The sequence below is a fragment of the Schistocerca nitens genome, chromosome 9 (genome assembly GCF_023898315.1).
Source record: "Schistocerca nitens isolate TAMUIC-IGC-003100 chromosome 9, iqSchNite1.1, whole genome shotgun sequence".
Lineage (NCBI taxonomy): Eukaryota > Metazoa > Arthropoda > Insecta > Orthoptera > Acrididae > Schistocerca > Schistocerca nitens.
In genome coordinates this window covers 426,123,542-426,138,528 of record NC_064622.1, presented here as the reverse complement: position 1 = coordinate 426,138,528, position 14,987 = coordinate 426,123,542, and the positions used below count along the sequence as shown (strand labels likewise).

The 14,987-nt window shown below is 41.3% G+C and overlaps 1 long non-coding RNA gene across 1 annotated transcript in view; it reads left to right on the top strand.

Moving 5' to 3' along the window:
• LOC126203920 (uncharacterized) overlaps positions 1-14,458 on the top strand; it is a 28,995-nt gene extending 14,537 nt beyond the window's left edge. The window contains exons 3-4 of the long non-coding RNA XR_007540413.1: positions 9,702-9,809; positions 14,171-14,458. This is a non-coding gene — a long non-coding RNA (uncharacterized LOC126203920). The remainder of the gene's footprint in view (positions 1-9,701; positions 9,810-14,170) is intronic.
• Positions 14,459-14,987: the final 529 nt, after the last annotated feature.

Below are 14,987 nucleotides of genomic sequence, written 5' to 3'. Positions count from 1 at the left end.
GCTCTCTCGTCCGTTGTCGGCTTTCCAGGATTGGTGGCTGCGTCGTCTTACTCAAGTAGCTCCTCACTTAGCATCACGAGGCCAAACTTCAGACTTCCCACGCAGGAAAAGTGCCTGGAAGGACCAGTAGTAGAACCCACGACCCCAGCATTGCATTCAGATGTGCTGACCACATGTTTTTCAATTTTTAAAAACGTTTATTTACATTTTAAGATACACAAAAATGTATTGCTGCATACAACTTTTGCAGGCATAAGAAAATCACACAGCCGAAAGCAACTAAACATTTTCAACAAGTTATCTATGGAATATGTTATTATTTAAATGTTCATTATCTGTAGATACATTTAAACAATGGGGAATGCTTAGATTGTACGTTACGAAATATGAACGAGAGAACACTCGTTTCCTTTTTAGAATGAGCAGAAAAATGTAAGCCATTGGAATTCTTAGACCTCTTAATGATAATACGGAGTCTTGGGAACTAAAAGAAATAATGTTTAAGTGCAAATTGCGATTCCCCTTTATCAGAAAAGGACTCCTTAAATTCAATGTAACATATCTGAAACATTTTATTACCCATACTTAACAGTCCCTATGATGTGCTTACATTAAATAGAAAAATTGTATCACACATTCATTTTAGTTTCACTCCTCTCGGTGCATAACACAAGCCATTTCAATACTATCAGTATCATTCTACGTCGTAGTATCATAACTTTTTACTGCACGGTCGAAGTTGGGCTTCATCCGATGTGTTCGGTGGCTTATCTGACCAGGACACAGTACTTTGCTCCCCAGTCTTTTCTTGTAGCTTTTGCGTTAAACACAGAGATTGGCCCTATTTCATTGTTCTTTTTCCTTGCATGTTTTTTTATATATATTAGAGAATGGAATTTGGATTTTTCTTCTCAGATCCTTTGATGCTTACCGTATCTGTTTTGAACAATGCACATTCGCAACGAGGACTGTGAAGAGTGTCGCAGTGAAGAGGAGATTTTGGAATCGCGTCCGTTTTCCATGGATTTTTCCAGCATGATCCCCTCGTGGGTCACAGGTTCATCGTCGCATTTGTCTTTTGCTCATTCAGAATACATAGTTTCACTAATTGTGAATTTTTCTTTGCGGTTAATAACATTTTCCACCATTTCATCCTCGTCCACTTCCAGAGGCTCATTCATATGTTCCAGAACGTGTATGTTGGTCGTGACGACAACAGATACTTCGTCGATTGATTTACTTTGTCTGCTCGCCATTTCGTTGTTTTGCTCTGCTGCAGTAGTTTCAGTAATGCTTGCTGCCATCTCCCATCTTCTTCCATTTCATCATTTGGATTTGCAGCTCCTTGTGTTTCCCGTGTTTGCAGTTTAAACTGCAGGATGTAGTTACGCAAAACACCGTTTTTTCAAGTACTCAAACATGTTTCAGCAACACTGTGCCATCATCAGTGGGTTTCCGTTTTATTTAATCTATAATGTGAACATTTTTACTAAATTACAAAATTATGTGGATATTTAATTTAAACAATAGTTCGTTTCTTTTTGTTAATACCTATACACTTGGTGTGCATGATTATTCAGGACCACTTGTGTGTTATTTATTACAGGTAGCTTGTCATCTGCAACCAAACGATGTTGATGAGAAAGTTTGTTGAGCGTTAACCTATCATCTAAAAGTAATTTAGTTTGTCGCGATATTTCACGCCTATATTCGTTTTTACTTACATTTTCTTGTGTCAAGTCCTTTTATACTGAACATCATGGTGAGGAGTCGTGATGCACACGTAAATACAGTATAACACGTAAAATGGTTCAAATGGCTCTGAGCACTATGCGACTTAACTTCTGAGGTCATCAGTCGCCTAGAACTTAGAACTAATTAAACCTAACTAATCTAAGGACATCACACACATCCATGCCCGAGGTAGGATTCGAACCTGCGACCGTAGCGGTCGCTCGGCTCCAGATTGCAGCGCCTAGAACCGCACGGCCACTCCGGCCGGCTATAACACGTATTTTCACAAATAAGGTAGTAAATGCACTTTGCAATTCACCAAAATACAGTGTAATTGTAGTTGTTGTGATCCTGAAAAATCATGCACACCAAGTGTAAAAGTATTAACAACAAGAAAAGAACTATTGTTTGAACTAAATATCCACATAATTTTGTAATCAATTAGTAAAAATGTTCACAACGAATATTAAATAAAACGGAAACCCACTGATGATAGCATAGTGGTGCTGAAACATGTTTGGGTACTTGAGAAAACTGTGTTTTGTATAACTGGCGGACCTCACATCCTAGAATTCTCTTCCGTTTCCACAGGCCCATCTCGGTGTTCCTCATCATGTGTGTGACACTGGTAGCATGCGTGTCTGTCAGTTTACTTCTAGTATCATTTTTATTGCGCTCCGTTCGGTTCTTTTGTTGGTCGGCAGTGGTTTCTATAATTTCCTCATTCATATTTCTCCTACTGCCAGTTCCTGATGCACTTATAGAATAATCATTCCACCCTGACAGAACAGCTGCATATGCTGCGGCTCCAGGATGACTTCAGTACGTTACTGCACAGTGAGTCTACAGTCACAGTTTTCTCTCAGGGCTTCAGTGGAAAAGTGGAATTGCACATGGAGCATGTACGGGGCGGAGGGCCTGGTTTTCAAACCCACCATATGCCCTATGACCGCACGCAGTCAAATAAGAGGTTATGTGCTTTAGTATTTCTACTTCCGATAATCGACTGCCTTTGCTTCCCAAGCCAAAAGTCTTCTGACCACACTTCTTCTCTGATAATGTAAACTGTCCCGTAAAAACTAAGCACTTTTCTGATCGTTTCAAGCGGCACTTGGAATGGTAAACTGCAGACTCGCACAAATTGCAAGCCACGAGCTGCGTATGTTGTTGCTGCTGTCCTCATAGAACAATCGTTCTGCTTAAATTTAACGCTACCATTAGTGCTTCTGAGTATTCGCTCACAGACATCGTTACTTACATATTTTGCATACAAACTATTCACAGTGATGTCAGTCTAAATACCTATCACCTTTCCATCAAGCAACTTTACATCATTAATCATCCATTTCCTAGTACCTAGAGAGATAGGCCTTTCGGTGTGCCATTCAGAACTAAATTTAAAGGGCTCTCTCTTCGAGGAAACTTATTCCACACAGTTTTCAACGTTTCTCTCCTCGAGGAAAGTTGTTCCATACAGTTTTCAAGGTTTCTCTCCTCGAGGAAAGTTGTTCCATGCAGTTCAGTTGACACTCACTGGGAGCACAAACGTCGTCACAGCTGTGCAGGATCGGGTCAGGCAACCACAGCATGTATTGTTTATACTCGAAATAGGGTCTTTGCTTTTCATTCACTCCGTACAGCGTCTTGGGCAAAGCAGGAATTCTGGAATCGCTCCTTTTTAAAAAATTCTGAATTTTTTTAGGGGCTTTCAATAAGTAATTCAATTTTTTTTTTCTGGAGGCAGGTTGATTTTATTCGAGATTCGAATACACTGTATTATTACCCATGATTTTGGCAACAAAAACTATTTTTCGGTATAATCTCCATTCAATGTGACGGCCTTAGGGTTCCTTGCAGGGAGGGCCTGTATGCCCGCATGGTACTGCCCTGCTGGCCGATGTCAGAGCGAACGTCCAGCTGCATCAATAACCGCACCATCACCTGCTTCCTACTAGGTGCGTCCTTAATTGGGCCAAACACATGGATATTGGAAGGTGAGAGATCCGGGCGGTAAGGTGGATAAGGAAGAAGAGTCCGATGAAGTTCTGTGAGCTCCTCTCGGGTGCGCAGACTTGTGTCGAGGACTCGCGTTGTCATGGAAAAGAAGAGGGTCTTAGCAATTTCCTGAGGGTAGCTCAACACATTTCAGAGTTGATCATTGCACCATGAGGGAAGACATCAAACAGATTAACCTCTTCAGAGTCCTAGAAAATCGTCGTTATGAGTTTACCGGCTGAGGGTGCGGCTCCAACTTTTATCGGAGAAGAGATGGTGCGGCACTACTCCAGTCAGAAGATGTGAACGTATGTTTCATCGTCTGTGACGACGTTTGACAAAAAACTGTCAAGGAATTCGGCACAGATAGCCCTTCGTCACTTTTTATGGCGTTCCCTTAGGTGGTGAGGATCTGAACAGGCACACACCTTTGAGTACTGTCACTGGTCGACGCGTACGTCGACACTACTAACAGATAAGTCCAGTTGGGCAGCGAGGTGTTTGCTTGTGATCCGTCGATCTGCTCGAATGAGAGCATCTAAACGTTCCGATAGTGTGTCACAGCTGTGTGCGGCTAACTGGCACACAGGAGATCGGACGGGTTTCGACGACATCGTTGCGATAATGACACACGCTTCGCCCAATGACTCACCGTTCTTTTGTTCACTCTCGAGTCTCCTTAGTTCTTCTGCAACCGTCTATATATATACAGGGTGATTCAAAAAGAATACCACAACTTTAAAAATATGTATTTAATGAAAGAAACATAATATAACCTTCTGTTATACATCATTACAAAGAGTATTTAAAAAGGTTTTTTTTCACTCAAAAACAAGTTCAGAGATGTTCAATATGACCCCCTCGAGACACTCGAGCAATATCAACCCGATACTCCAACTTGTTCCACACTCTCTGTAGCATATCAGGCGTAACAGTTTGGATAGCTGCTGTTATTTCTCGTTTCAAATCATAAATGGTGGCTGGGAGAGGTGGCCGAAACACCATATCCTTAACATACCCCCATAAGAAAAAATCGCAGGGGGTAAGATCAGGGCTTCTTGGAGGCCAGTGATGAAGTGCTCTGTCACGGGCTGCCTGGCGGCCGATCCATTGCCTCGGGTAGTTGACGTTCAGGTAGTTACGGACAGATAAGTGCCAATGTGGTGGCGCTCCATCCTGCTGAAATATGAATTGTTGTGCTTCTTGTTCGAGCTGAGGGAACAGCCAACAAATGCTTGCTGGATGCGTGCTAAATTTTCATCACTCGTTCTCGGCCGTCCAGAACTTTTCCCTTTGCACAAACACCCATTCTCTGTAAACTGTTTATACCAACGTTTAATACACCACCTATCAGGAGGTTTAACACCATACTTCGTTCGAAATGCACGCTGAACAACTGTCGTCGATTCACTTCTGCCGTACTCAATAACACACAAAGCTTTCTGTTGAGTGGTCGCCATCTTAGCATCAACTGACGCTGACGCCTAGTCAACAGCGCCTCAAGCGAACAAATGTACAACTAAATGAAACTTTATAGCTCCCTTAATTCGCCGACAGATAGTGCTTAGCTCTGCCTTTTGTCGTTGCAGAGTTTTAAATTCCTAAAGTTGTGGTATTCTTTTTGAATCACCCTGTATATCTACGACGCTCGAGTTTTCCGCCAAAAGAAGCTCAGCGACACCTCTCTGCTTGCAACACACCTCCATTACAGACGCCATTTTGAAGGCTGCTTGTAGTGCTGCCACCTATCGAAACTTCACGAAACTCTAGGGGCTGAAGCGGGAGTGCTACTCGGTATCCCACAACCAATTCCGCATTTATTCAATCGAAAATGGCAAAAAAAATGTGTTTCTTTACTTATTGGATGCCCCTCGTAATTTGTTAAAAAGTTAATTAACGTCCTCTCGCTTAGCAATAGTTTTGCTCTTGTCAACCACCGCTATGAGAAACCTCAAATGAAAGTCTCGTGTAAAATTTAATTTATCAGTATAAGAATCTTAACTGCGGTCTTAGAATTCGCATCTCACTGGATTCTGCTGCAACGTGTGCCGTTAATTGAACCAAAGAATACCAAATGACAAAACGAACCATAAATAATTTTCTCAGCTTAGCGCAACAGTAAGAAAGTTGCACACTATGCAGTTCGATTGAAAATAAAATAATCTCACTTTGACTTCAGATCATTTTGTAAGGGAAACAAATGACTACTGATAGTAAAAAGAAATATAATTTCTTAATGGCATTATAAGGACTGCACCTCGTAATTCGCGATTTTGCTAAACGGGCAAGATGCTGTATGGTCCTAGTTGCAGGATGCCTGTCTACTGGCTTCCACGGGCAACATAAATTCGATTTTCTGTGTTTCATAGAATTATTGGCCGAATTTAAAAAAGTAAAATGCTGTCATAATCTACTCATTAAGTATTATAATTTTAGATGAAAGCTTTAACACAACAACTTAAGTATTAAAGTTAGAAACTGTGCGTATCTCATGCGGCAGCGTTAACTCGCGGCGCGAAAATTGCTCCATGTTTACCCAACATTTGAAAATGAGAGCACTTAAAATAAACTCTACACAAAATTTCAAACCTTTACGAAACTTTTTTCGGTGACGTCTCCCCTCAAAATGAAGAAATTACTCTATCACTTATAACATTTTCGCTGTTCATGGAGTGAAACTTCAGGATCAGGCAAGAAGTTAGTACTTCTTTACTACACATTCTGCACACAATATCCAAATATACCAGTATATTTATCTGCAAAATTATATCATTATAAGACGCACAGTTCAGGACGTTGCCTACGATAGATACAAGCCTATGCGCACGTCTGTGTGACGTCACCAGTATGGTGTTAACAGCCGGCCGATACAAACGCACGCTTTGTCAAACATTTTTTGAAACATCTTTGACCAAACTAGGGCTCCTTCACTGGAGCTATTACACAACTATAAAATTTTTTATCATGTTTGTTAGGGAACGGATATCAAACAATTAAAAACAGCATATGTTAGTGGCGAACACATTCCTGGAAAATAAGGAAATGGAAATGATTGTGGGTGAAACCGCGGATAGCGAGTAGAAAAGTTCGAAATGTTGCTTCCTGATCCACAATGCGAGAACAAAGAACAACGAAAATTATTTGAGAATGAGTGAACAAGAATTTAAATTTGCCCTCAAGAAATTTCTTAATTTCATTCATCCTAATCGAAAGCCTGCAGCTGTGTTATTCATGATTTTCATAATGAAACACTACACTAGTTACGTATTTTATTATGCTTAATATGACCCTTTTAGAGGATTTATTGTCATTATCAAAAGGAAATATCCACATAGGAATTTTATGTGGTGTTTAAATGTGTGATCTGACTCTCTTGCCCTGTAGTTGTTCTTTTAGTCAACTTCAGTCGAACAGATTTTTTTTTTTGAGCGATTTTCCGAAACATAACATAAAACGCTTATTAAAATATAAAATATTTGTTCTTGGTCCTGAGAATAAATGGTCTTAAAGCGTTGTGCAATTAGTAGAAAAATATGTAACTGGCGCAGTGTTTCATTCTTTAACTCGTGGATGCTTCTTCTGTTAAATATGGTCTCATGGCTAATTAAGATTTTGAGCAGCAGGAGAAAGCTATTCCAGTTTTCAGTATAGTACTCTGATCGCACAACGTACCATTTTACATATTATTGCAGAAACATATGAACCAATATATAAATCACTCTATCAGGAATTCATGAAGATTATATCGGATTATTTAGAGTACAAATAAACACATTTATTTCACTTATATATACTGTAAACATAGTTGGGTTTTCACATCTCCACCCCCTCCACATCCTTTCTTTTTATATGTAAGCTTAACAAAATCCACAGTGAAGCAAATTCGAGTACAGCTGATTGTTGCAGCTATTTTCTTGTAAGATTTTAGTAGTCAGCATACCTTGTGCTTTGAAGAATTTCGTATTTTTCATGCTATGTAGTAGTCACTATAGTGGTAGACACGCAGCAAATATAATTCGTCATTTTATAAAATGCACTAAAGCAAGCTAAGCGACATATGGCCTTGCCCTAACTTTTATGAAAGATCTTTGCTAAAAGCTTGTTGTTGCTAGAATGTCAAAGAATTGACCTAAGGGCTTTCACACAAACATACATATGTCTATGGGCTTTGGTAAGCATTTATCGTTGGCCACGAACACTGCATTGCTGATGTCACACCGCCATGCGCTTAGAACTGTATTTTTCGTAGGCCACGGTTCAGGACTTATGACGTCATAGACATTGACATGAACGAAAAACTTACTTTTGCTTAAAATGGAGCGATAATTACCAAACTTATATTCATCCAGTGTTTTATAATGAGAGCACTTAGCGACTTTCAGCATACTTTCTAAACTTTTACTCGCTTACATGTTTAACGTAAAATATTTAACACATCAACTCATTTGAGAAATAATCTGAGTTTGAAGCTGCTTCGTACAAGGGTCTTCGATTCTTTACAGTTTCCTGAGTTTACTGGTCTTTAAATACCTGGAGGGGGTGAATTCGTCATACTGGGTGCGCAGAGAGTAAACGGATATTAACCAAATTGTGCTCTCCTGCCAGCGACGGAAATACACAACAAGTATCTCTCTTAGTCAGTTACTGAAATTGTAAGACATCCCATTGCTTCTGTCTACCACAGACGTCAGACTTCTTTGCCGCAGAGGGTATAGATATCTATTGCCTACACAGAGAAAGAAATGGTTCAAATGGCTCTGAGCACTATGGGACTTAACATCTATGATCATCAGTCCCCTAGAACTTAGAACTACTTAAACCTAACTAACCTAAGGACGTTACACAACACCCAGTCATCACGAGGCAGAGAAAATCCCTGAACCCGCCGGGAATCGAACCCGGGAACCCGGGCGTGGGAAGCGAGAACGCTACCGCACGACCACGAGCTGCGGACACAGAGAAAGAGCAACACACAAAGAGAGAGAGAGAGGGGGGGGAGAGAGGGGGGGAGAGAGAGAGAGAGACAGAGAGAGAGCAGTGAATGTAGCAAAGAGCGTGATCGTGGGATGCAAATTTTCTGTACATATGGTACAGAAGGTACTAAGAATTGTGCGACTTGTGAGACTGTCAAAGCGGTACTAAATAAAACCATCTTTAAGGCCAAAGGACAAAATGCTTATCTGCTGTACCACTAAGCGTTTACACAGTTACTCCACAGGTGTACAGCGTATAACTGCGCCCGGTCGCAAGGTTCGGTGACCCGGGTAAGCGAGGATGCGGCCAACCGAAGGGAGTTTCGGCATTGCGCCCAGGTCGATAGAGAGCATGTCATCATATTCATGCGAAGACGATAATCTGGGTGTCGGAACAAAGTCCGAAAAACAAGGCACGTATAAAAGAATTCACGTCATTCCAAACTGAAAGCCGGTGCCAGAGAAAGGGACAGTCCAGCTCGAATTCGACGGTCACGGGGCAGCCGGCACCCAATAAGTGATCTCTCTCCCACGTCCCCTACTGGCTTCCCACAGCGCTGCACAGTGGCTTGATTATTAACAAGTTTCACAGACACCTACAGCCTTTGCTAGAGCGACGATGCTACTAGCCACGTAGGCCCTAACGAATTGCGCTTGAACATTGCAGGAGAATATCAGAGAAAAATTCAGAAATAAAATAAAAATTTGAAATACCACTTAGACTGCCTAGGTGTCCTGCACATAACATATAGACTGAACTACTTACTGTTGATATAAAATCTAATTTTATGTCATAATAACATTATAAGCAACATTTTGGGTACTTAGAGCCTGCAGAGTTCTCAAAGAAATGATTAGATTTAGTTTGACTGAAAAACTAAGCGATCAGTTTTGAAAACTTTGAAAATCAGTTTCGAAATTTCTTGGATTTGTTTACATTTTTTTTTACCTTGACAAATATGGGTATCGCTTGATGAAGCTTAACCTCTTTGTTCACAGGCAACAGGAGCAAACCAAGCTCGACAGAGTTAATTATGTCCCAGCAACAGCAGGCGTTCTGCTCGCTAGAGGGTGTGGCCTCCACAGCGGAGTACAAGAGGTAGAGCTGTGAGTATCCGATTCACTCTGCCTCGATGCTACAGTCTGCATCCAACCACTGTTACGTGCCAGCACACAGGTAAACCACAACGTCTCCCAAACCATGTTGCATAATTTTATTCTCTACTTTCGAAAAAAGTCACCAGGCGAATGCCATCTAATTGGCCAGTCCGCACGATGTAGTAAGCTTCGGGTGCATGCCATAACAATTCCACACTGTTGTCACTGACCCATTTCTCAACCTACCAAAACAGTTCTAGGTGGTACCCATTGAAACATTCGATAACATATCGTATTAAGCTCAACTCTTCTTCACCGTTTATCATATTTTCACATAAGAAAAAGCTCATATAGTAAACAAAAATAAAAACTATACTTAGTCACAGCTCCTCGTTCGCTGTATAAATATTGAAGTACATTACATGTAATTTAGTTACGTATGTAGTTCATCTATTACAAATTACAAACGAAAAAAAGGAAACGAATAACACGAACCAGATGATTCTATTAGGTCTGAAACATGCTAATTGCTTGCTAAGAGGAACATTCCACTTCCTTACTTTCTCCATACAAAATCCATGCCTAATTGCCACATTAAAAATTACAATACAGTCCCGTGGTGGTTTTCAATAGGTACGTACAGGTGAAAACTGTAATACAAATTCTTGTTTGATGAAATTCTACCATTTTAAGCATTATTCAGAATTTCTTTTTGCAAAAAATTAATACTGGTTCCCCAACTCACCCTGTAGCTGGCGATCTTGTTTCCATCGAACAGTTTAACGTTTTTGTCATCTAACAGACAGCGGGACCGTTCCTATTTTCAGTTTTCGTTCGGAACTGTGTATTGCCTGCTGCGCCACAGTCCTTTAATTCTTTTGTGATTGTATTGGTTTCCCTGTAGTTTTCAGTTGGTCTCCGACTGCTATAATTTTATACATATACGCATTAGAAATTACATTAATTCTAGGAAAACTTCATGGTAGAGTCTGGAACCTTTGAATCTAACTTATAACTGGAAATTCGCTTCTTGCAGAAACTGGATAACGCTGACGTATTCCGTTGTCGTCAGTTGTCGAAAACAGGTTCGTCACAGATGTAGACTGGGGGATTCCTGCTCTGATCAAGGCCTTAAGAAACTTGCGGTGTTGTCTGTCATAGAGTGAACGCCCTATCACATGGCTGATGCCTGCAATTTCAGTTGGGTGGTCTTCGCAGTATGGAGATAGCTGTTCGTCCTATACAGACGTGAAAGGTAACAGCCGTGACCCAGTCGGATGCGTGTTATGATAGAGGTATGGCGCCTAGATAACTTGACGTGGGAGAACCAGGTTTTTCGCGGAATACTCGGCTGTATTGAGGCCGTATTGCAGCTTCCTTTGGACTGTTGTGACATCTCCCACGAATGTGACCATTCTTTATGACTTTTTCCTCCACGCCAGCAACAAAATATCCATGCGAAAGTCTCTTCCCTTATGTTCATAGTCGCTGAATCTGAGAAGAACAATAAAACACTTTAGATAAAAAGCTTCTCAGATCAGGGACCGTATTGGAACTAAGTGATAAAAAAACTGTCTAGATTGCAAAATTAACTTTATTTTCATCACATGGCTCGTTTCCGAGAACCCCATTATCAGATCTGTGGTATGAAACTTAGTAGTACGATAGGAGGCAAGATATTTAAAATTTCGCGTTGCAAAAACGTAGTAAAGCTGAGAGACATACCGGTTAAAATTAGGACAGAGTATCCTGTCATTCCGTAACACCAACAGTGCCCCAATGACACTGGCAGCTCGACATCGTACATGGAACACTACTTTACTTGTAGGTAGCCTTCATGACAGTAATTCCTATCTCATTTACAGATAAGGAAATTGTTATTCAAGGAATCAAATTGTAGTAAAAAGGCCGTATTTGCAATACGGAATTTAACACGGGAAATCAAAAAATCGAAATAGCTCAGTACATAAATTTTAGTCAAAATATTGAAATCAGTATAGCAAGACAATCAAAATCAGAAACGGATCAGTAAATATAAATCTTAGAAATGCGAAAAGAAGGGGCAAGGACATTTATTCCAATTACAAGGAACCACCATTATTTACGTCCTTGTAACAGGCTACCTTTCTAAAATAGAGATAGATGGCTGAGACATCCATTGGATTTTCGGTGCACCAGAACCCAAAGGATTGACATGACACCCTCTTTCTCGACCTTCATCGCCATCTTGATGTTATCGTGGAAGGTACTAATGTTCCGAGAATTCCCTTAGCTTTTCACATCAGTGTGGCTAGATAGCAAAATTATCAACAACTGCTAATCCTAGCATGAACCATTTCCAGTACTATATCCGCGTAGTATTATGGTGATGAATCGAGAGCCAAAGACATCACAGCTTTTGCCACGGCTGAGTGTGGTCAGTTACCACTTTAAACGGCCAAGGACCATTCAGGTAAGAGTTAGTGGACGTATAAAGCCAACAATATGTTACTCAAATGTGGTACTTCGTCAGCTATTAACTAATTTAACCTTCTTGGGTTCTATCAATAAAGCTGATGGTGAAAACAAAAGGAAAAGACATACACAGCTTCAATCAAACAGCAAATGACAAAACAGTAAAAAAATTATGCTACATGCAACCATTTTTCATATCAATATGTACACCACTGGCCATTAAATTTGCTACACCAACAAGAAATGCAGATGATAAACGGGCATTCATTAGACAAATATACTAGAACTGACATGTGATTACATTTTCACGCTGTTTGGGTGCATAGATCCTGAGAAATCAGTACCCATAACAACCACCTCTGGCCGTAATAACGGCCTTGATACGCCTGGGCATTGAGTCAAACAGAGCTTGGATGGCGTGTACAGGTACAGCTGCCCATGCAGCTTCAACACGATACCACAGTTCATTAAGAGTAGTGACTGGCGTATTGTGACGAGCCAGTTGCTCGGCCACCATTGACCAGACGTTTTCAATTGGTGAGAGATCTGGAGAATGTGCTGGCCAGGGCAGCAGTCGAATATTGTCTGTATGCAGAAAGGCCTGCACAGGACCTGCAACATGTGGTTGTACATTATCCTGCTGAAATGTAGGGTTTCGCAGGGATCGAATTAAGGGTAGAGCCACGGGACGTAACACATCTGAATTGTAACGTCCATTGTTCAAAGTGCCATCAATGAGAACAAGAGGTGACCGAGACGTGTAACCAATGGCACCCCATACCATAAAGCCGGGTAATACGCCAGTATGGCGATGACGAATACACGCTTCGAATGTGCGTTCACCGCGATGTCGCCAAACACAGATGCGACCATCATGATGCAGTAAACAGAACCTGGATTCATCCGAAAAAATGACGTTTTGCCATTCGTGCACCCAGGTTCGTCGTTGAGTACACCATCGCAAGCGCTCCTGTCTGTGATGCAGCGTCAACGGTAACCGCAGCCACGGTCTCCGAGCTGATAGTCCATGCAGTTGGAAACATCGTCGAACTGTTCGTGCAGATGGTTCTTGTCTTGCAAACCTCCCCATCTGTTGACTCAGGGATCGAGACGTGGCTGCACGATCCGTTACAGCCATGCGGATAACATGCCTGTCATCTCGATTGCTAATGATACGAGGCCGTTGAGATCCAGCACGGCGTTCCGTATTACCCTCCTGAACCCACCGATGCCATATTCTGCTAACAGTCATTGGATCTCGACCAATGCGAGCAGCAGTGTCACGATACGATAAACCGCAATCGCGATGGGCTACAATCCGACCTTTATCAAAGTCGGAAACGTGATGCTACTCATTTCTCCTCCTTACACGAGGCATCACAACAACGTTTCACCAGGCAACGACGGTCAACTGCTGTTTGTGTATGAGAAATCGGTTGGAAACTTGCCTCAACACAGCACGTTGTAGGTGTCGCCACCGGCGCCAAACTGGTATGAATACTTTGAAAAGCTAATCATTTGCACATCACAGTATCTTCTTCCTGTCAGTTAAATTTCGCGTCTGTAGCACGTCTTCTTCGTGGTGTTGCAATTTTAATGGCCAGTAGTGTAATCGCGCCCTTAACAGCAATGTAAGAAAAACATAATAGGAATTGATTATAACAGCAAGTTAAGTGATAAAGTTAATAGGATGAATCTATTTGCTCACTTGCGAAATTAAATACTTGTTTCAAATTTAAAATGTCAGCCTCGTTCATGCACTATTACTTATTAAGGGGAGTTGTTGCATGTGTTACACCCCTCATTCTACTCATTTGTAAGACTTTTGTGCTTTGGTGTGTAAGTTGAAGAAATGTGAGGTATCTCTCATGTGTCATAGGCAACTATACTTACTATGGAACCTTGGTTGCCTACAGGTACACCCAGTCGTCGTTGACGGGGTAGTGTCCTGAGCGGCTGACCAGCCGACAGACGTTGGGACTTGTGTCCTCTCGTGTCTGCTGCCTCACCAGCCACTGTTGACACGACACGTATAATCCTCTAGTGAGCATCTTCTGGTAACGCAGCCGCTGCAGTCGTGGCCACCACGTGATGGCATCACGGGGTCAGACAGAGCACCACCGGAGGCGCTGTGTACCCACTGCTCCCGCCACTGGAGCTTTATGTCATCGTGACACCAACATGAGGATTGTCACCAATGTCTGACTGGCACGGAAAAACTGATTGTTGATTACAATAAACAAATTGTTTGAGCTGTACTGAGAATATTCATTAACTGCAAAACAGCATTGTTTAAAATTTATTGTAACAAATTCCAGAGAGAATAATATAGAGAGTGTAATAAGATGTGATACAAAGAGAGAAATATTCAATTACCAACGAAAGGATAACGTTCTACTAGTCGGGGCGTGGACTAGTAAAACTCTGAACGTGATAGGGAAGCTGGAAAACGTGAAAAGGGAAATGATAAGGCTCAGTCTAGATATAGTGGCCGTCAGTGAAGTGACATGGAAAGAACTCGACGATTTCTGGTCATTCATTGGAGACATAAAGTCTGTAAATGAGTCCGCAATCATTTTTGGCACTTTGCGTCTTGATCACACAGATTTCTTACACCTTATTACCTGTTTCGGCTACTGCCATCTTCAGATCTGCTATAAAAATTAACATTGTATAAGCGAGAGGTTCCATTAGTTAACGCTAAATCTAACAAGACCTAGTGGTACATAAAAT